Here is a 22139-nt window from a genome sequence, read left to right on the forward strand (position 1 = left end):
ATGTCAGCATGGCTGTTCAATTTATACATACCGGTAGATGGGGTGGTGCAAGGGTAATGGGCCAGGGATTGGAGATGGTTAAAAAAAATGGAGAAGTGTGGGAGATAAGCCAGTTATTTGCTGACGACACTGCATGTAGCAGGATCATAGGGATTAAGTTAATGATAGAGTTTGGGAAGGTGTGGAAAAGAAGGAAGTTCAAGAAAAATGTGGGTAAAAGTAAGGATATTAGATGTACAAGGAGAGAGGATGGCAGCAAATTGGAAGTGAGTATTAAGGGAGAGAGACTGGAGGAACTGTATAGCTTAAGATACATGAGGGCAAATGTGATGGGAAAGGGGGGAATGGAGGTGGAGGTAGAATGTAGATTGAGAGAAGCAAGTAAATGCCTTGGGGGGGGGGGTTAAATAGTGGAATGAGAAATAGACATTTGGGAATGGATGCTAAGAGGAGATTGTATGAAGGAGTGATTGTGCCAACAGCACTGTATGAGGTAGAAACATGGAACATAAGAGAGAAAGAATTTAAATGCATTTGAGATTAAATGCCTGAGAAGTATGGTAGGGGTTCCTAGGCTGGATAGAGTTAGAAATGAGGTGAGATGGAGAGTGGGGGTGGAAAGGAAGTTAGGAGATAAGGTTGATGAAATATTATTGGGATAGTTTGGACACATGGAAGAATGAGTGAGGAAAATAAAAGTGTGGAAGGCAGAAGTGGAGGAGTGAACATGAGGTGGTGACCAAGAATGAGATGGATAGATGGGGTAAAAGAGGCATTGGGAAAGAAGGGAATGTTGAGGAAGGATGGGACAAGACAGAAGATGGGGTGAATGGAGAATGGTTATGTTATTTTGATGCACCTCAAAGGAATTTCTCCCTGTCTTCTCTTTTACTGGATGAGGGGATGGAGAAGGGGGATTGCCTATTAAATTAGGTGGCCTTGCTGTGGATGTGCTGTGTCTTGCTGCATTGCTTCTTACCCAGGTCAGTGGGTGAGATGCAGGGATGACCTGTCATCCAGGAGGAGCCAATAAAAGATGGGGGGGGGGTGATTGGGTTGATTTGATTTGATAAATTTATTACACCTAATGGCGGCAAGCAATTTACAAACTGAAGCAGTTACAGAGTGATGAATGTCGCGCAGGACATTGTGGAATCTAAATAAATCAATAGTCACCAAGATATAGAAATCTCATGAATGAATCCAAATTATTCTGTTAGAGATATTTGTAGATAAACATAGTACACATGTCAAACATATATACGATGTACAGTATACATGCACATACATAACACATACAATACAATATACTATTTATATAATCCTTATGTAATTATGATAATACTTAATTATATAATTATACGGTGCACCACCAAGATACAATACTAGTATGATATATGCATTGGAAATTTGCATAGTTAATAAAATGCTTTGCTCAGTGGCGGTAAACAAAATATAAACTTATGGAGTTACAGAAAGAAACGTGTTGCGTGGGACATAGTAGAATTCAGATTGATTAACAACCACCAAAATGTGGATATCTCATCAGTAGTACACATAAATTTTCATTCTGTAAGAGATATTTACAAACATATATTAGATCTTGTCCCTGTGGTAGTAAGTCTTTCACTGTGGGACATGCGAGACAATAATGTTCGAGTGTGTTGGCGTTGGCGAGGTGACACAGCTTGCAGGTAGAGTAGTGAGACACATCCTCAGTCTGGGAGACCTGCCACACTGGTCGGTAACCCAGCCGGAGTCTAGCACTCACTATATTGTGTCTACGGACCAGTAGTCCGTGTCGACGATATTTGTGTGAGGTGTCAATGAAGTTATTATAGTGCTGTATGGAGACACTGTGAGCTCGCTCGGTGTTTCTACTATTCACTGTTAGGGTATGCATGGCTGAACACAGGATAGTTTTGTAATAACGTAAGGTATCGAGGAATGTACATATGTTATGAGCCCGTTTCTGACTAGGTGTACATAAGAGACGTATCCAGAGAGTGTAGGAGCCTGTCTCTCGCCAAGCAAAGGTCCCACAAAGGCTTCCTGAATAAAGATGACAGTAGGGTTGTTCTTATAAATATATCCCTTTAGAGCTGCAAGTCTCATGCAGTCCCTTATACCGCAAGCATTCCAGGAAATGACACGAAGCTCCATAGAACTATTGAAGGTTCCCTTTGACTTTGCGAGAGCTGTGGGTGGAGGTGGCGGTAGGGCGTAGACTAACGTATTATACTCCATTTGATGGGGGGGAACGAGATAGTGGTTTCTGATTCGACGTATCTAGGTGGGAAGTGAGAGCATTAAATTTAGCATCAATTGAGGAAACAGTGGCAATCATTGCCTTCTGGCCCTCAACAAGAGTAGTGAGTATTGTATCTGTGGAGTCTTGTTTGGTGGTGAGATCGATTATACGTGTTTCAAATGTATCATACCGTTCTTCTAGGGATTTGCAGCGAGACATGAGGGTAGCGACAGCCTTACGTAGCTCAAGGATCTGGTCGGACTCCGACGTAGCAGACGAAGCACGGACAATAGGTATATTTGGTGTGGAGATGGGCGGTGGGGGGGGGGAGGCGGGGCTGATTGCGTCACAGGGCGTCTGGCACAACCGTGCCAGACATTTACTCCTTGCTTGTTACATCGAGGGCACTTCCAGTGGGTGTTGGTAGGTGCAGGCTGGCTGGGTGGGTGTGAGGTACCGACGGCCAAGGTAGAGTCAGGAGGTGGTGGTGGGGAGCGATGAAGGCAGGTGCGGGAGTCGTGGGTATCAGCACACCATGCGCACCTCTCTGTTGCATGACAATAGCGAGATATATGACCGACCTGCCAACATCGGTAACACGTAGGTGTGTCGTTCTTAATTTTGAGTATTTCACAGTCAGGAAGGCAGGGAAGAAAACTGAAGGAGTCAGTGGTAGGAGGCGGGTCGGTCAGGTTCCAAGTCACAACTATACGATTAATAGGAACGCCATTTTGACGAAAACGGCGGGCAGAGTGAACACCAGAGAGTTCCAGTGAGAGAGAGGGATCCACATTGGTAGGGTACCGAGTTATCAAATAATTTGGATATTTTCGTGGTCTCTCCGGGGAGTCTTGTACATCAAGGATGAGAGAAAGAAATTCACCTGCAGTTACTTGCTCGACGATGTCTTGGCGGCACCGTGCGATGTATACGTACCGAGACGTTACAGCAGCCATCTTAACCTCGGCGAGATCTCTTTGGAGTTGAAATGTTTTACTGACTTCAGCAAGCCAACGAAGCTTCGTTTCTACGGATGGATTTTCTCTGAAGACAAGCTTCACGTAATCCGCACGGGGAGCAAAAGCTGGAGGTGTAGGTTGAGGAGCAGCAGCATGCTGCCGAGGAGGCAGTGTTAAAGAGGGTGACGGTTTTTTGTCGTTCCTGGGTGAATATGGGATCGGTGCGGGTTTGGGTGTCTTGGCAGCAGGAGCGTGTAACTCACTACCGTTGTTAGAGTTGTCATCCATATGCCGCTTGCCAGACGTGGCAGCGACGTAGGCTTGACGGGATCCGTCGGATGTGGACGGAACTATTGAGACAGGACTACATTGATTTGACGATGGCATCAAGGGTGGCCAGTGTTCAATGTTTGTATCCTCCTCCTCCTCACTGAGGGCTAGATCCATCTGTAGATCAGCAAGGGTGGCGGGTCCAGTGTAATCCATGACGCAGGAGTACAGGCGATGACGTCAACACTTAGCAGGGGGGTAATGATGACGGGTCATGACGTCACAAGAACGCAGTGCGCATGCGCAGCAGCGGTCAGTACCGTCACGGATACCCGTCACGGCGTTCAATTTTCAAAGCTACAGAGATTATGTTCAATCACCAAAATTTGAAACGGCACTAGTTATTCACTGGGTCTTATTGTAATTTGCCGTTACATCAATGGGTGTGACGTACCCATGACGTCTCACACCTCGTATTGCGCATGCGCGGGTCTGAGATTTTCGGAACGGGGGTGGGTATGATTATTGTTTTCCTCAATTTATACCTAATATCACTATGTTATCTGTTTATTCTATCACTCCCCGTTCCCTGCAAGTCACAGTAAGTTTCAGCACTATTAGGTGTGAGCGTGGCTCAGCAGAGCCTTCACAATTAGCGAAAACTGTGGGGTGAATGGGAGTGGAGTATGTAGGAATGAAATGGGTGGGAGTGGATTTATGCCTTTGACTTTGGCTACTTCCCTTGTAAAGGGGAAAAGCCCTTGGTATGTATGTAAATTTAATTAGACAAACTAGAAATATCAGTCAAAGATAACAGACTGGAAGCTTCACCCCAGAAACCATTAAAGACAGTTCACAAGCAACTATTGAAAAAAAAGATAAATGGTTACATCCTTCCGTTGGAAAAAAATCAAAAACAAAAAAATTCTAGGCCTCACTTTTGACACTCATATGACCTTCAAAGATCTGACGGTAAAAATTAACAAGATAATAAACCTACAAAAATCAAATGCAAGTACAGGTTTTGAGCAACTGATGGAGATTCCAGTCACAGCCTACAAACAATTCTTGGTTATATTTCTATACCTTGGTTCCCAACAATCAGCAAAAAAATTTTTTAGACACAAAAAATATACAAAATAAACCACTGATAATAATAGGGTGCACCAAACCCACTCCCAATAGAATTGTTGGCCAAGGTGACGTAAGGAGAAATTGACACTTGGTGTGGCTTAAGCGCTTTATTCAGTGGATACTTGTATATCGGCCTAAGGACTGACTTGATTATGGGCGAGCAATGCGAGATGGGTGGAGGTACCCGCAACCAACACAAGGTGAGCGTTGTAAACGTGGGGGTCCTATGGGGTCCCTACCGTAGATGGAAAATCGGTTGGTACTGGAGAGGTGGTAAGCTTACGACCTGTTTCCGCCCACCTTCGACCGAAATTCAAGCGAACGGTCGGTGACAGAAAACCTATGCAGGGAATTGAAATGGAAAAAGTTAATGTGGTTGATAAGATGAGAATCTGTGTTCCGGAGGACAATTCAGTGTGTGTTGTAATAAATCTATCTGTCTACGGGCACCTTTATTGGACAAAATATCAAATTGCCTGTTCCCAGCGCCATTAGGTAGTGGGCGGCTGTCTGACGTCACTGCCAAACCAAAGACTATAAAAGAAAGACAGGAAGGGTTCGTAAGGTGTTTAGCAAAAATATGTAGCCAGAATTAATGCCAAATACCGCTAGACTATTGGGGTTTTAACGCCATCTATTGAGCGGTTGAAAAATTAAAATCGAAGCGATAGCTATTGTTGCCATTTTATTGTATTTTATATATTTTTAGAATTATATATTGATTGATATTTTCGGCCTTGTATATGATTATTATTTTAGTTCAATACTTTTTTTTTTACTTCATTTGTAACCATTACTGTGTAAATAGTATTTGCTTTCACATACTTGACATTTGACAATATCTCGTATATATAATATCTTTCATACCTCTGAATTTTTCATAAAATATAAAGAAAAAATTATAATATATACGCACACACACACACACACACATATATATATATATATATATATAGCACACACACACATAATATATATATATATATTATATATAATTTTATATATATATATCATATATAATTATATATATAATTCTCTTATTTGATTTATATACATATGAATTTCTTTATCATTTGTCTTCATGGGTATTATATGTGGTAATATGGGCAAATGAAAGCTTAGGTTTTATTTCATAATTTTATTAATTCCAAAGAACACCTACCAGAACAATTTCTATTCTTATCACATTATCACATTTATGCCAAGAGTGTGAAGCAGGTCTATAAAACATCTTTATAACTGTGGACTCAATTGTGGTACTAACATCTGTTGTTGCAATTTGACATATGTTGCTTACTTTTTATGATTTACAGGTCTTATAGAATTATGCAATGCTAATAAATGGTCAGTACTAACCAAAGTTCTCATCCAATGAACTTGGCAAGATTTCCATTTCAATTTGCTGGTGATGCAAAGTACTTGCAAAGTACTTGCAGTATCCAAGTGCAGGTCAATATCTGTAAAATAATATATGTGATGTTTTGTAGTTATAAACAGATAATGTATGTAAGGTATCTATGCTCAGAATTTAGTTTGTTATTTCAAGTTGAAATATGTTTTGTGCAAATACAAAAATTAGCTAAAGGCAATGAAAGAATATTCTAAATAATGTTAAACTTTAAAGTAATACAGAAATATATAATATATAGAGACAACCAATGTTTTGTTTCAAATGCAATGTGCTAATAAAATAGTCATTTCAATTAATCTTAGAACTGTACTATACTATTTACACATTGATCAAGCACTTACCTGCATCCATACTGGTTATTTCTGGCTCATCTGGTTGTGCTGGATCTGATAGATAATAAAACGCATAATGAAAATCATTACTTCTTACCAAACAATGTTAATTATTGTAATCTTATGATAATGTATATATAAAACTGCATTGACTCACTCAGCAGGCAAATTTTGATCTGGGTATGCATTGGGGCACAAACGGGTTGATGATGCATATTGCCGTTGAGAAAAATTATGGCTACATATCCTTTGACTTTTATTTAATTGTGTAGGTGTTTTCTTCCTTAATGTCGATATACCGGTTACTTGTATCCACTTTGAACATCTATCAAAAAAGAAGAGAATGTTGATTTACAATTTTACCGATGGTACATGAATTCAGGATGAGAACTTTTGGACCGTTTGAACCAACCATGTGTTCCAAGTGACATATGGCTGAAATGTAAACATGCAGACGATCCAAAAAGCCCGCTAATTCTTTCCGAATAAAGCACAGCGATCTCTAGCGTTGGTTGAAGTAACTAAACTCATGAGTAATCAGTTAGGCTATTTACACCTTTTTCGTGCCTTCCAGTCTTTCGTATATAGTCTTTGGCCAAACGCACAAGGTAAGGTGCGGGCAGACCCACTCAATACCAAGTTAGTATAACATAATGTCCACACCAAGTACATACTGGTCTCCACAAGACAGAGCAACATTAATTGACCTTATAGAGCACATGAATGTTTATGAAATGAAAGGTGTGACACCATAGTGATCGTACCACACTTGAGCACTGGTTCACAACCCCTGCTTACGGCTGACTATCCACCAAAAAACAATGCACCAATTACCATAGTCAGTCGTTTGAACACCTTCGCGGGCATAGTCTGGAGACTTTGCCCGGTTAGGGCACAGCCTGCCGGACGCAGCTCGATCGTGTGGACGTGGCATTTGGTGAGTCCTCTGGTCAGTGGGTGCGGGGGGCGACCTGTGGTAGCGGTACTGGACGGGTGGGCGTGCGGCTGATGGGCGTGTTCCCCTGGGGGGTCGTCGCGCAGATCCTTGTAGAGAAGAAGACAGAAGGATTTTAGACCACGGCCCGACAGCAGCAACAGGACTTCGTGTGCATGAAAGGGAAATCGTGTGATGTCCCGCAGCAGCGTAAGTTCTTACAACACTGAAAAGGACGCTGCCCGGCGGCAGCTACAGGATTTTGTGCACAAGATAAAGTGAAAGGAGTTTTGCCCAGCAGCAGGACAGGACTTAAATTCTAGCACTGTGGCAGCACAGGTCTTACAGAAGCAGGTGACATAGTGTCTGACCTGGCAGTAGCATCAGGACTTGATAGACATTGGGGACTTTGGGTCTGGCCCGGCAGCAGCACAGAGGAGGTCAGGCCAGGCGGTGCTGCCTGCTCGCCTGAGCTGCCCTAGAAGGCTTCTGATTGGTCGGCGAGGCTTGGGCGAGCGGAAACTGATGGCGTCACCGCGGGCGGCTCGTTGAAGAGCATGTCGTCTTCCAAGGGGTCACTAATTTAATCTAAGCTAACTTACATAACCTCAGATAATCTAACGTATCCTTACCCAACCTAACCTATCGTAACACAACCTAACCTATCCTAACGTTACCAAACGTAACCTAACCCAACCTAACTTAATCTAATTTAAATCAACCTAGTCTAACCAAACATGTCCTAATCTAATCTAACCCAACCTAACTTCAGCTAATCGAACCTAACCTAATCTAACAAAACCTAGGCTAACTTAAGATAACCAAACCTAACCTAATCTAACGTACTGAACCTAACCTAACCTAATCTAACTTTACTTAACCTACAATAACCTAGTTATACCTAACCTAATTCAACCCAACCAAACTTAATCAAGCATAATCATAATCGAACCTAACATAATCTGAATTAAACTAACCCAATCTAACTTAACTAAACCTAACCTAACTTAACCCAACCTTGGCTAATGTAATCTAAACCAACCCAACCAATCCTACCTCTACCTAGTCTAACGTAATCTAACTTCACCTAACATAACGAACCAAACCTGACCCAACCTAACTGAACCTAAGCTAAGCTAACCTAATATAATATAGCATAATGTAACCTAACCCAACCTAACGTAACCTGAACTAATACATCCTAACTAAACTTAGCCTAACCTAACCTAACTCGACCTAACCTAACACAACCCAAAATAACCTAACCTAACTTACCCAAACCTAACCAAATCTAATCTAATTTAGCATAATCTAACCTAACCCAACCTAACGTAACCTAAACCAATCCATCCTAACTTATCCTGGCCTATTTCAACCTAACCTAACTTGCCCTAACCTAACTTAACCCAACCTAACTTAAACTAACCTAATACAACCGAACCTAACCTAATATAATCTAGCATAATCTAACCTAATCCAACCTAACTTAACCTAAACTAGTCCATCCTAACTAAACTTATCCTAACCTATCATGACCTAACTTAACCCAACCTAACTTAAACTAACCTAATCAACCCAACCTGATGTAATCTAACACAATCTAACCCAATTCAACCTAACTTGATCTAATTTAAATTAACCTAACCGAACTTAACCTAATCTAACGCAACCCAACCTAATATAATCTAGCATAATCTAACCTAACCTAACCTAAAATAATCCATCCTAAACTTATCCTAACCTAATCTGACCTAACCTAACTTAACCAAACCTAATTTAACCTAACCTAACTTAATCCAACCTAACACAACACAACCTCACCTAATATAGCCTGACCAAACCAAACCTAATATAATCAAGCATAATCTAACCTAACCCAACTTAAATTAATCCATCCTAACTTATCCTAACTTAATTCAACCTAACCTAACCCAGCCTAACTTAACCTAACCTAACACAACCTAACCTAATACGATATAGTATAATGTAACCTAATCCAAACTAACGTACCCTAAACTAATCCATCCTAACTTAACTTAACCTAAGTCAACCTAACCTAACTTGACTTAACCTAGCCTAACCTAACCCAAACCAACCTAACCTAGCCAGAAATTCCCTAACCTATCCTAATTTGACCTATTTTAACCTAATCTAACAAAACGTAACCTGACCTAACCCAACCCAACGTAACCTGACCTTACCTGATCCAACCCAACGTAATCTGACCTAACCCAACCTAGCTTTGTAGATTTGTAGTTGATATCTACGTTTGAGTACTAGTGTTGGAGACCTCAGCTCAGTCTGCTCGTGACCTCAGCTAGAGAGCTCGTTTTTCTGCACAGACACCAGCTAGCGAATACCTGTGAAATTTATATCTCCGAATAGTGTTAAGTGATTGTGTTGTGTTTTTGTAATTGTATACGTATAGCGCTATACAGTTACAGATATAAGATAAAGTGTAGTGTTCTATTTAAATTCAAAACAGTATTCTGTTACTGTACTCCAAAGGTAGGAGAAATAGTATAAGGTAAGCAGAGTAAGCTTCGTGTATTTAGTTTATTAGAGACCACTTTTTTATTTGTGTATTCTCTTTGCCGTTTGTATTGCTAAAGGAGGAGCGAAATGGCTTGTGAAGGTTGTGTGAACCTGGAGGACCGTCTCAGGATGTGTGAGGAGGAAATTCGTCTTCTCAGGAGTGCGCTCCGTGAGAAGAGTGAACCCTCCCCACAACCCAAAGAGCGTTCCACTTCTTCCCCTTCTGTCACTGCCGTGAGCGAGTGGCGCTCCGTGGGGTCCCGTTTGTCGAGCCCGCGTTCGGTAGACGTGTGCCCTGTGGAGCAACCGCTGGCTCTAGCCAATCGTTTTGCTCTACTGGAGGATGAAGTGGCTGAAAACCAGGAGTTCTTGGTGGTGGGGGACTCCATGGTGCGAGGCTATGACGACATCCTGCAGCGGAAGACTAAACGACGTTGCAAGCTTGTATGTCAACAGGGCCGTGGAATCGCCGATTGTACCCAGATCATCAGGGAGCAAAACGGATGAACACGGTTAAGCTTGTTCACATGGGAAGTAACGATGTGGGTAGGGTGAGATCAGAGGAACTTGTTCGGAATTACAAGGTTCTCCTTCAGGAAATGAAGGAACGTGGGAGCCGTCACGTAGTCTGTGGGATCCTCCCGAGGATCTACGCTGGCTTGTGTTGGAATAGTAGAGCCATAGGGATCAATGAGAGGATATCACGATTGTTCACGCAACTGGGCTACCACTCTTGATCCTTGGTATCTCTTTTCCAGGCGCCATGACCTTTACGCTTCTGATGGTATCCACCTGACCCGCAGAGGCAAAGATTACAAACCTCATTGTGGCAGTTTGTAATGAACTAGTTCCTTTTTTTTGGGTAGAAACTCAACGGGAAGGGAAAATAGAGTGTACTGGGGGAAACAGAGTAGAGTATAGCAATAATGTAGAACAATATGCCAGTATAGGACAAAATATAATTTTAGGATATAATGTCGGTTGAGGACGAAATGTTACATTAGGATGTAATGTCAAAGGACAAAATATCACGATGGGATGTAATGACAGTGGAGGACAAAAGATCACAATGGGATGTAATGATAGTGGAGGACAAAATATCACGATAGGATGTAATGATACTAGAGGAGAAAATATCACGGTAGAATATAATGTCAGCGGAGGAAAAAATGCAATTTTAGGAAAAGATGCCGGACAGAATGTCAAAGAAGGACAAAATATCATGACGGGATGTAATGACAGTGGAAGACAAAGGATTACGATGGGATGTAATTATAGTGGAGGAAAAAATATCACGGTAGGATATAATGTCACTGGAGGACAAAGTATAATTTTAGGAAGGGATGCCGGACATAATGTCAATGAACGACGGGAGGCCGATGTGAATCACGGTGACGTATGGGGACAAAGTGTACAAGAGAGATCGGATGACCGTGATCGACCAGATGTCCGTGATGGGGGAATGTTAATTTTGATGGGAGAAATGTTAATGAGGCATTGGATGTCAATGAAGGACCAAATAATAGTATAGAGCAAGGTATAGATAAAAACAAAATGATAATGTAAGACATGATATTGAAACTCAAAATGTGTCAAAAAGAAATAATCACGAGTTTCTTAAAACCATGTACTTTAATGCTCGTAGTATTAAGAACGAGTTTCAAGAAATACAGGCGTATGTCAAAAGCGAAAATCTCGATATGATAGGAATAACTGAGACATGGTTAAATGGTACAGAGTTCGAAGCTGAATTTAATATTGCGGGATTTAAACACTTTCATCAGGATAGAAACCACAAGAAAGGTGGGGGTGTTCTGTTGTACGTTAAAAACAATGTTCATGCTTGTGTTTTAGAGAAAGTGAAACAGGATACATATGACAGTTTGTGGGTTGAGTTAACCCAAACAAATTAACAAAAAAATGAATGTAGGTGTAATATATAGGCCAAAGACATTATCACTAGCAGACGACAAACTGTTATTTCAAGAAATGTCTAGTTTCTGCAACCGGGATTTATTGATAATGGGTGATTTCAATTTTACTGACATTGATTGGATGACCCTTGAACATGGCCATATAGGTAGTCGCTTGATTGATTTTCTTGGTGACATTTACTTAATTCAGCATGTAAAAGAGCCCACAAGATATGGAAACTTACTCGATCTATTGATCACTAGCCGCGAAAGCATGGTAACTGATGTAGAAGTCGGTGAAACTGTTGCAAATAGCAATCACAACTTAGTTAGATTCAAACTCCAATTTTTTTTTTAGAATAGATACTTGTGTTTCTAAAACACCCGATTTCAGTAAAGCTCAGTTCATAGGACTACGTCAGGAGCTTCAGCTTACAGATTGGGAGGCAAAATTAAGCGAAAGACCTGTAGATCAGATGTGGGAAATATTTCAAAATACGCTCACTAAGATGATTCATACTTACATTCCTTTTAAGAACAGACGTCCCCCAAATCAGGCTCGCCCAAAGTGGCTCGACAAAGAAACTGAAAAAAGTATTGCTAAAAAGAGACGGGCTTATAGGATATATAAGTGCTCGGGTGCATCTAATGACTATGAAAGTTATGTATCAATACAGAGAGATTTAAAAAAGACAATAAAAAACGAAAACGACAATACGAAATGAACATCGCTGATAAATCCAAAGAGAATCCCAAAGAATTCTATAGTTACATTAGAGATAAAAAGGTTGTTAGGAATCACATTGGTCCACTATTATCTGCTGACGGTCAACTTGAATATTCAAATGAAGGAATGTGTAATATTTTAAACAATTATTTTAGCTTGGTATTCGTAAACGAAACACCTCAAAGTGAACTCCAAACTGATACCTGTGAAAAGTCTAGGGTAAATTTACTCACTACAGTAAATATAACAAAAGAAAAAATTAAAAGGTGTATAGGTAAACTCAAAGTTAAAAAAACACCAGGGCCTGACGATTGGCATCCAAGAATCTTAAAGGAAATGAAAAATGAGATTGTTGTTCCATTAGAAATCATTTTCAAGAAATCCATCATATCCGGAGATGTCCCAAGAGAATGGAAGCTAGCTAACGTTACTCCCATATTCAAAAAAGGTGACAAAAAGAAACCAAATAACTATAGGCCTATAAGTTTGACTTCAATCGTAGGAAAAATAATGGAAACTATCATCAGAGATGCTATCGAACATCATTTAGAAAGTAACCGTTTGATAAATGATAGCCAGCATGGTTTCAGACGGAAACGTTCTTGCGTAACTAACTTATTCGAATTCTACAACACGGTTATCTCGAATTATGACAAAAGAAACAATATAAATCTAATATATCTAGACTTTGCAAAAGCTTTTGTTACCGTCCCACACGAGAGACTACTTACTAAATTAGCTTCGCACGGAATAAGTGGTAGCCTATTGAGTTAGACTAGTAATTGATTGAATGATCGAAAGCAGGGAGTTGTTTTAAATGGAAAAACTTCTAGATGGAAAAATGTTACAAGTGGAGTTCCTCAGGGTTCCGTTCTTGGGCCACTTCTATTCATAGTATATATAAATGATATAGACCATGGACCAAAATCTACTTTTTCCAAATTTGCTGATGATACAAAACTGTGCGGAATGGCAAATGATCACTTAAATAAATTAGATATTCAAGAAGATTTAAATAAATTACAGCAATGGTCTGAAAAGTGGCTAATGAAATTTAACACAAGTAAATGCAAGGTAATGCACATAGGTAAAAATAACAGAAAGTACGATTACAAGTTATTTGGAAATTCGTCAACAAAAGTGGATAGTGAGAGAGATCTCTGCGTAATTATCAGTAACGACCTCAAATCATCCAAACAGTGTATTTCAGCCTCTGAGAAAGCAAATAAGATTCTAGGACTGATTGCGCGATCTTTTGATTTCAAAATTCCATCACTCATTAACAAGCTATATAAATCGTTCGTCCACATTTGGAACATGCTGTTTCCGTATGGTCACCGAATCTCATTAAGGACATTGACAGACTGGAAAAAGTACAACGGCGAGCCACAAAACTGATTCCAAATATCAAAAATAAACCATACGAAAATCGACTAAAACATATGAATCTGTTTTCCCTAAAAAAGCGTAGACTCAGAGGTGACTTGATACAGGTCTTTAAAATTGTAAAGGGAATTGACAACATCAAAAGTGACCAAATTTTCACATTGAATGAGAATCAGACAAGAAACAATGGTCTCAAACTGTCCGGAAATAGATTCAATTTGGAAGTAGGTAGAAACAACTTTGCCAACCGTGTAGTTAATGAATGGAATAAACTTCCTGCACAGGTAGTGCAATGTAGTTCAGTTCGAAGCTTTAAGAATCATTTAGATAAACACCTAAGCAAGATGCTGTAATGATTATAATTTATTTTATATAATTTGTTTTTGTTTTGTTTGATTTTCATTTATTATTAGTAATATGTCAATTTATTATTATTTACTATTTACTTGTATGTTTATTATTTAACTATACCTATGCATTTATTTATGTTTTTATTTGTTATTTACATTATTATAGTTTTTATTTATCAATTTATTTTTTTCCGCATCCGACCTAGATATGGACTAAAAGGTCTCCTGTCGGCATGCTCCGCCTTTGTAATCCTTTGTAAACTCTAGGGCTTGTCTTTGTTTTGTTCCAGTCTTCTCTGGTTTACAAATACATGCAACTTCCGAGGAAGACTCGGGGGTTACCAGATTCTAAGTTTATACAGGTACAAGTAGGCTGTTGCTACATGTACAATTTGTACATTATTTACAAGTGGTACCATACGCTGATCGGGAGGTTTGTCGAGTCGGTTGGCGAGGTCTATTGTCCTAGCAGGTGTTCGGGCGTTGACCCGAAAGGCGTTGACCCTCTGGTCACTGGAGACAATGGGAATGTTCCTTGGGAGGAAAATCTGAGCACAATGGAAAATCTCTTGAGAGTTGGTTGAAGATGTAGAGTGAACACTCACTCCATATGCGTGCGTGCGCGCGTGTGCACGCTGTACATCTAAAGGGTTGGTTCTTGCTTTCAATCATCTTGCAACAACGTAACCTATCCTTAAACTTATTTAATTCAACCTAACATAACATAACCCAACATGACCCAACCCTTAATCAAACCTGAAACAACCTAAACTGACCTATATCATTCATATCTTACCCCAACCTAGCCTAACCCAACCTAATCTCACCTAGCCTAACTCAAACCTAAGGAAACCCAAGCTACCTAACTTAACGTAACCCAATCTATCTACCTACCAAGGTCTTTTATTCCCACTTTACCAGGCAGGTAACAATACAAATGTCCACAATAACGACAACAAACACATCGTGAACAATAACAACAGCTGCAGTAACGTTAACCCTAAAAAATAACAACTGCAAACGCCACTAACAGTAACGCAAAGACCATCGCCATCATAATGAGAAAATGATCGACAATAAAATAATAAAAGAAGAAGAAAAAAGTAAAACGGGAACAGCCAGTGCAGCAGTCTCATCACAATAAACAGAAAAAATGTGAACAGCTGCTGCAACATCATGAACAAGAACAACAACAGCAAGAGGGAACCAGAGCGGCCAACAAGAAGGACTTTGTGTCAGGGCCGAATTCATAGCGAGAGAATATTGTGGCAAGAGTGTTTGAGAGCCCAAGTTAGGAGAGGAAGAACACGATAGTGGGGTGGGAGTTGGGAGAGGTACAAAAGGAGAAAGACGAGAACGAGGAGGAAAAGGAGGAGGGCGGGTAGGCAAGACGTAGGGGGAAAAGGGAGGGGAGGAGGAAGGGAGGAACAAGAGGGGAAGAGGAAGGGAGGAACAAGATGGGAGGAGGAAGGGAGGAACAAGAGAGGAGGAGGAAAATAAGGAAAAGGAGGCTAGGAGTAGAAAGAAAAGAAGGGGATGGAGGAAGAGGAGAAGGAAGATAAAGAGAAAGATGAAAAAAACGAAAAGGAGGGGAAAAGGGAAACTAACTAGAGGAAAATGAAAATAAGAAAGGGAAGGAAAATGACAATAAAGAGATGTGACAGGAGAATGAAGTAATGAATGAGAAAATAAAAAGTAGAGGGAAGGAAAACAAAAGAAGGGAGAGAAAGCGGGAAAGAAGAACTGAGGGATTAGGTAAGGAAGGAGAGGGGAAAAGAAGTGATAGTAGGAAGGAAGAACGGGAGAAATAAGAGAAAAAAGGAAGGATGGAAGGAAGAAGGAAGAAAGGATGGGAGGGAGAAAGGGAGGAAGAAAATAAGAGATGAAAGGAAAAGGGTTGAAAGAAAGAAATAAGGAACTAAGAAAAAGGAAAAGTAGAGAGAGATATGTCATAAGGAAAGAAATATGGAAGAAATGAAGAAATAAAAAGTAGGTGAAGAAAACAGTGAGAAGTGGAAAAAGAAATTACAAAACAAAGGAAATAAAGGGCAAGAAGAAAGAGTGAAAGAGCAAGAAAAGAGGAAGAAGTGAGACGAAAGTGAGGAAATAAATAGAGGCGCATAAGACGAAGACTTTTCTCTCGTGGCTTTGGAGCAAGCGAGCGTGATGGACCTTGAAAACGTCAGATTCGTATGAGACTGACATGCCCACATCATCGAACCTGAATGTGAGGTCACGCTTGTAATGGTGCTGTCGCTTTCATCTCTATCTTCGTCCTTCTTGATGTCGTCTTTCTTTTTTTCTATCGTCCCCCTTTCCCCAATTTTTTTCCTTGATTTTCTCATCATCGTCGTTACCGTTATAATCGTCATTGTCGTTGTCAGTGTCATCGTCATTGTTGTCGTTGTTTTCGTTGTCGTTATCGTCATCGTCGTTCGTTATCAATTAGATTATATTTGGTGACACTGTCACTATTGCTCCACATTTTCCTTCTCCTCGATATTCATCATCTCCTCCTCGCTGTCTTCCGCTACTCCTCTTTTGCCTTCACTTCCTCTTCCTCTTCCTTCTTCTCTGCCTTCCCACCCTTCACCATCTCCTCTTACTCACCCTCCACCGCATCGGCATCCTCTTTGTCCTAATCCTCGTCGTTCCCTTCCTTCCCCTCCTCCTTATTCTCTAGACCCTCTTTCCTTTCTTCTTCCTTTGCCTCTCTTGCACCTGCTCTTCTTCCTCCTCGCTGGTTTCGGCCCCAATAACGTGGGCTGCCCTCTCTGGCGACGACAAAAGAAGTATAGAAGGGAAGGTTTCGAACATCGTGGAACAAAGATGGTAAGTGGGGATGAATATATATATATATATATATATATATATATATATATATATATATATATATATAAATATTACACACGCACACGCACACGCGCACACACACACACACACACACACACACACACACACACACACACACACACACACAAAAATATATATATATATATATATATATATATATATATATATATATATATATATATATATATTACACACACGCACACTCACACACACACACACACTCACACACACACACACACTCACTCACACACACACACACACACACACACACACACACACACACACACACACACACACACACAAATATATATATATATATATATATATATATATATATATATATATAACATTTCAATGGTGACACTATCAGGTTCTGCCTCGTGATACCAAACTTTATGTCCCTCGGGTTCTTTTTTATCCTTTCCGAAATTACCAAAACGCACCTTCAACATGTTCGGCGCGAAGTTCGATCTTTGGAGTACAAGGTGGAGCACCACCTTAATAAGATCAAGGTCCTCGAGGAACGTAAAGAGGCCTTGAAGGGCCAACTGGCCGCAATACGGCTGAAGAATCTCCTCCTAGAACAAGAGATGGAGATGGAGAGAAGAACCTTCCAGGAAGAACTGGAAGCCCAAGAGTCTGACATCGATAAGCTGAAGAAAAGATTCCGAAAAAGGAATACGCAGCTTCGAGAAGAGAATAGGATCCTGAGACGTAGGATCTTCCTCATCAATCGCCTGGCAGAAAAGGAGCAGTTGATCGATGTTGACAGAAGACTTGTCGAAGCTGAAGTCGAGACCTCAGAAGGGGTCTCTGAAATGCTTTCCTCTTCTTCGACCGAGAGGACATTCTCTTCTTCTTCATTTCTCGCCTTCATCTCTTCGGGAGAGTTTAAAAGCCGCTCGAAAGGTACTCCAGAGCTGGCGACCTAGAACAAGCAGTTCCTACACATCTCTTCGGGAGATGATGAAAACCGTTCAAAAGGGTCTTCAGAGCTGTCGACCTGGAACGAGCAGTTCCTCCTCCTCCAAATAAGCTCTTGGTCGAAGGCTTTTAAAAGTAATGAGATTAAGTAGAAAATATCTCCATTAGAAAGGCAGACCCAAACACTATCGGATAACTATTTGCACTCATTACCTCTTCAGGGCACGTGGGCTTCCCCTCAGCTGAATGAAATCGTCTGACAACATAGTCTCTAACCCTCTGGAATCCAGAAGCTCTCCACCTCCCCCCATGACGACATGGATAATAAACACACTAGTCGAGCGAGAGAGAGTGAAACGATCCAATGAAAAGAACCCTCCTTAACAACGAGGACCTAATCACCTCGATGGAGGAGGACCCCTCGTGAGGCGTCCTCCAGCTGAACGAAATCACTTGGCTCCAGGTGGACGTCTTGACGCTTGAAGGACGAAGGTCTCCTCTGAGCTGAAGTAAATCGTCTGTCGTCAGACAGAACACTATTTTGATATATATACAAACACACACACATACACGCATATATACATACATATATCTGAGTAGCTATAATTCTATACCTACTGTATATATCTATATCTGTACGTCTGCACCTATATCTATAATTTCTATATCTATATGTATATCTACATCTGCATTTATATCTATACCTTTATCTACATCTATATTTAGATCTAAAGTATATATATATATATCTGCATCTTTCTATTTGTACATAATCTGACTCGCACATCATTATAGCGGACCATGTTAAAGGATGCTCGCTGGTCGAGCGGGTTAGAGTTGTTGGGTGTCGTTTAGACTCAACATAAGCTGTAACGAAAGATATTAAGAGTTCCGGGTCACAGTTTATTTGATCACTGAATGTACACACCTCTCACTCACTCGTCTACCCTCTCATTTTGGTAACCCGCTCACAACTGACGCGTCCTGGGCGTCTTTTCCATTGGGCCTATCTCTACGGTTACCATTTTCTCAAATTGGTTCATTTATTCCCGTACAGAAAACAACGGACACTCAAAACAATACGTTAATATGTATAATTATATAATGATAATCTGTTTTACATTCATTCCACTTTTACATTACGATAATTGAAATGATAATTAAATAGTAAACAGAATGACAATTTACGATTCCTTCCTGGAGCTTCGAGAACAAGTTGATACACGCACGTACACACACACACATTTCCAATTACGCATTTCTTGCATCTCCCACACGTATACAAAATGCTAACCTGTAAAAGCAATAGAGTATTGCTACTTGCGGTGGAGGTCGAGGTGACGGCAGTTCGAACCATGCCGCCAGCGAGTTGGACCAATGGTATGGTTCATTAAATTCCACGCTGCATAGTCCTCTGTAACCGAACCAACCAACCAGTTTTAAAGGTTAGCTAGTAGAGCTTCTCCTTTCAAATTATTTTCTTTACCATTTTCACAAATGTACAAAAGGCACTCTAAAAGAGTGCGGACTGACTGACTGGTTTATTTACAAAGGATCTAGGTAAATCTTAGTCAAGGCAAAATGTGCTGGTGCTTATTTCGAGGTCAGTGTTAAAAAAATGCAATACATGTCAACTGAATTAGCATTTAAATTTGTTGCTGGAAAAGCAAACAAACAAACAAAAACAAAGGAATCAGCAAACAAACAAACAAACAAGTATCAAGCATGAAAACGAAATGTGATATACACAGATTTTGCAAAATCCCATTCACTGTCTCGCCACCATTTCCAGGTAATTATTATCATTATTTTTTCGCACCCTCTCTTGCCGCCTCAGTTCCGGGTGGGCGAACACAAAAGCCTCAACCTGCGCTTGGTAATCATCCGTGGGTGGGAGCTTCGTGTACGGCAGCAAATGTAATGAAGTTCCTCACATTTGCTCAACAAAGGATTATTTTTTACTTTTCTTGAACTTAATAACAAACAATATACAGGATTTTTTTTTGTTATATTGAAGTTTATTACAGCAATAATACACAAACAATATACAAACTTTCATGTTTTAGTTTTTAATTCCTTATAAAATTCAATACCAATTTCTTCCATCAATATATAGTGATTACATTTTTACAACTGGGGCAGTATTAAAGTGGGTTCATTGTCCTTTGTGGTTTACAAGTCCAGTCTAATGGTGTGGTTAACTGCAATTAGAAAGTCAGGAAGACACCGACTTCCTGCAGCATACCCCTGGCACAGATTCTGAAGGCAGTTCTGCATCTGATGAGTCACCCTCTTCCTGTATTATTGCTGTAATAAACTTCAATCTATCTAATCTAAAAATGTTTAATGGTTGCTTACACCGTCCGGTGGTAATTCGGTCACACACAGGTGGTGGTTGGGAAGGATGGCCGGGGATTCGTCAAAGTTAAAGATGCAACGGTATTGTCACTTCTGGAGTTGGGTGACGAAGGAAAAGAAGTTCAGTAAAGGAGAGTTAATGAAGAATAGGAAATTGAACCAAGCGCTAAAAAGTGAACATGAGAAGGCGTTTCCTCACCTTTACGAACAGACCAAGGGGTTACAAGTAAGGGAGTCGATAAAGATGTTTCAGCGAAAGCTACTAACGTTTAACAAGATGCTAAAGGAGAAGAAAGACTGCGTCTATAGCGACGATTTGTTGGATTCCTTGGAAGTTTACGTTGGAGAAATTGAAAGGATAAGGTTTTGTGAAGCACTATTTTGCTGGATATAAAAGCTTCACAAAGCATGGAGGAAAATCTGATCACATAGAGTAACAAAACCCGAAGCCTGTAGAACCTTCTCAGAGTGAAACCACACCTATAGTTGTTGAAAAAGAGCCCATGGCGGAGCCTTCAAATAGAGAAGAGGAGCCCGTGGTGGTAAATCGGTTACACCGCCAACTACGGTGAAGAAGAAGAACTCGAAGAAGAAGAAGAACTCGAAGAAATCGAAGAAGAAGAAGAGGAAGAACTCGAAGAAGAAGAAGAACTCGAAGAACTCGAAGAAGAAGAACTCGAAGAACTCGAAGAAGAGGAAGAAGAAGAACTCGAAGAACTCGAAGAAGAAGAAGAAGTAGAACTCGAAGAAGAAATCGAAAAACTCGAAGAAGAAGAACTCGAAGAACTCGAAAAAGAAGAACTCGAAGAACTCGAAAAAGAAGAACTCGAAGAACTCGAAAAAGAAGAACTCGAAGAACTCGAAAGAGAAGAACTCGAAGAAGAACTCGAAGAAGAAGAACTCGAAGAAGAAGGAGAACTCGAAGAAGAAGAACTCGAAGAAGAACTCGAAGAAGAACTCGAAGAAGAAGAACTCGAAGAAGAAGTAGAACTCGAAGAAGAAGAACTCGAAGAAGAACTCGAAGAACTCGAAGAAGAACTCGAAGAACTCGAAGAAGAACTCGAAGAACTCGAAGAAGAACTCGAAGAACTCGAAAAAGAACTCGAAGAACTCGAAGCAGCGCCGCAGGCCAAGGCCCCCGGCGTAGCCGGTGGGCTTGTATAAGTAAAAAATAAACTGACCCTTCGCGTTTGGTGGTAAATCGGTAACACCGCCAACCTTCGCGTTTGGTGGTAAATCGGTAACACCGCCAACTACGGTGAAGAAGAAGAACTCGAAGAAGAAGAAGAACTCGAAGAAATCGAAGAAGAAGAAGAGGAAGAACTCGAAGAAGAAGAAGAAGAAGAAGAAGAAGAAGAAGAAGAAGAAGAACTCGAAGAAGAAGAACTCGAAGAACTCGAAGAAGAGGAAGAAGAAGAACTCGAAGAACTCGAAGAAGAAGAAGAAGTAGAACTCGAAGAAGAAATCGAAAAACTCGAAGAAGAAGAACTCGAAGAACTCGAAGAACTCGAAAAAGAAGAACTCGAAGAACTCGAAAAAGAAGAACTCGAAGAACTCGAAAAAGAAGAACTCGAAGAACTCGAAAAAGAAGAACTCGAAGAACTCGAAAGAGAAGAACTCGAAGAAGAACTCGAAGAAGAAGAACTCGAAGAAGAAGGAGAACTCGAAGAAGAAGAACTCGAAGAAGAACTCGAAGAAGAACTCGAAGAACTCGAAGAAGAACTCGAAGAACTCGAAGAAGAACTCGAAGAAGAACTCGAAGAAGAACTCGAAGAAGAACTCGAAGAAGAACTCGAAGAACT

The sequence above is a fragment of the Oratosquilla oratoria genome, chromosome 10 (genome assembly GCF_046742065.1).
Source record: "Oratosquilla oratoria isolate Oo_2021 chromosome 10, ASM4674206v1, whole genome shotgun sequence".
Taxonomy (NCBI): Eukaryota; Metazoa; Arthropoda; class Malacostraca; order Stomatopoda; family Squillidae; genus Oratosquilla; species Oratosquilla oratoria.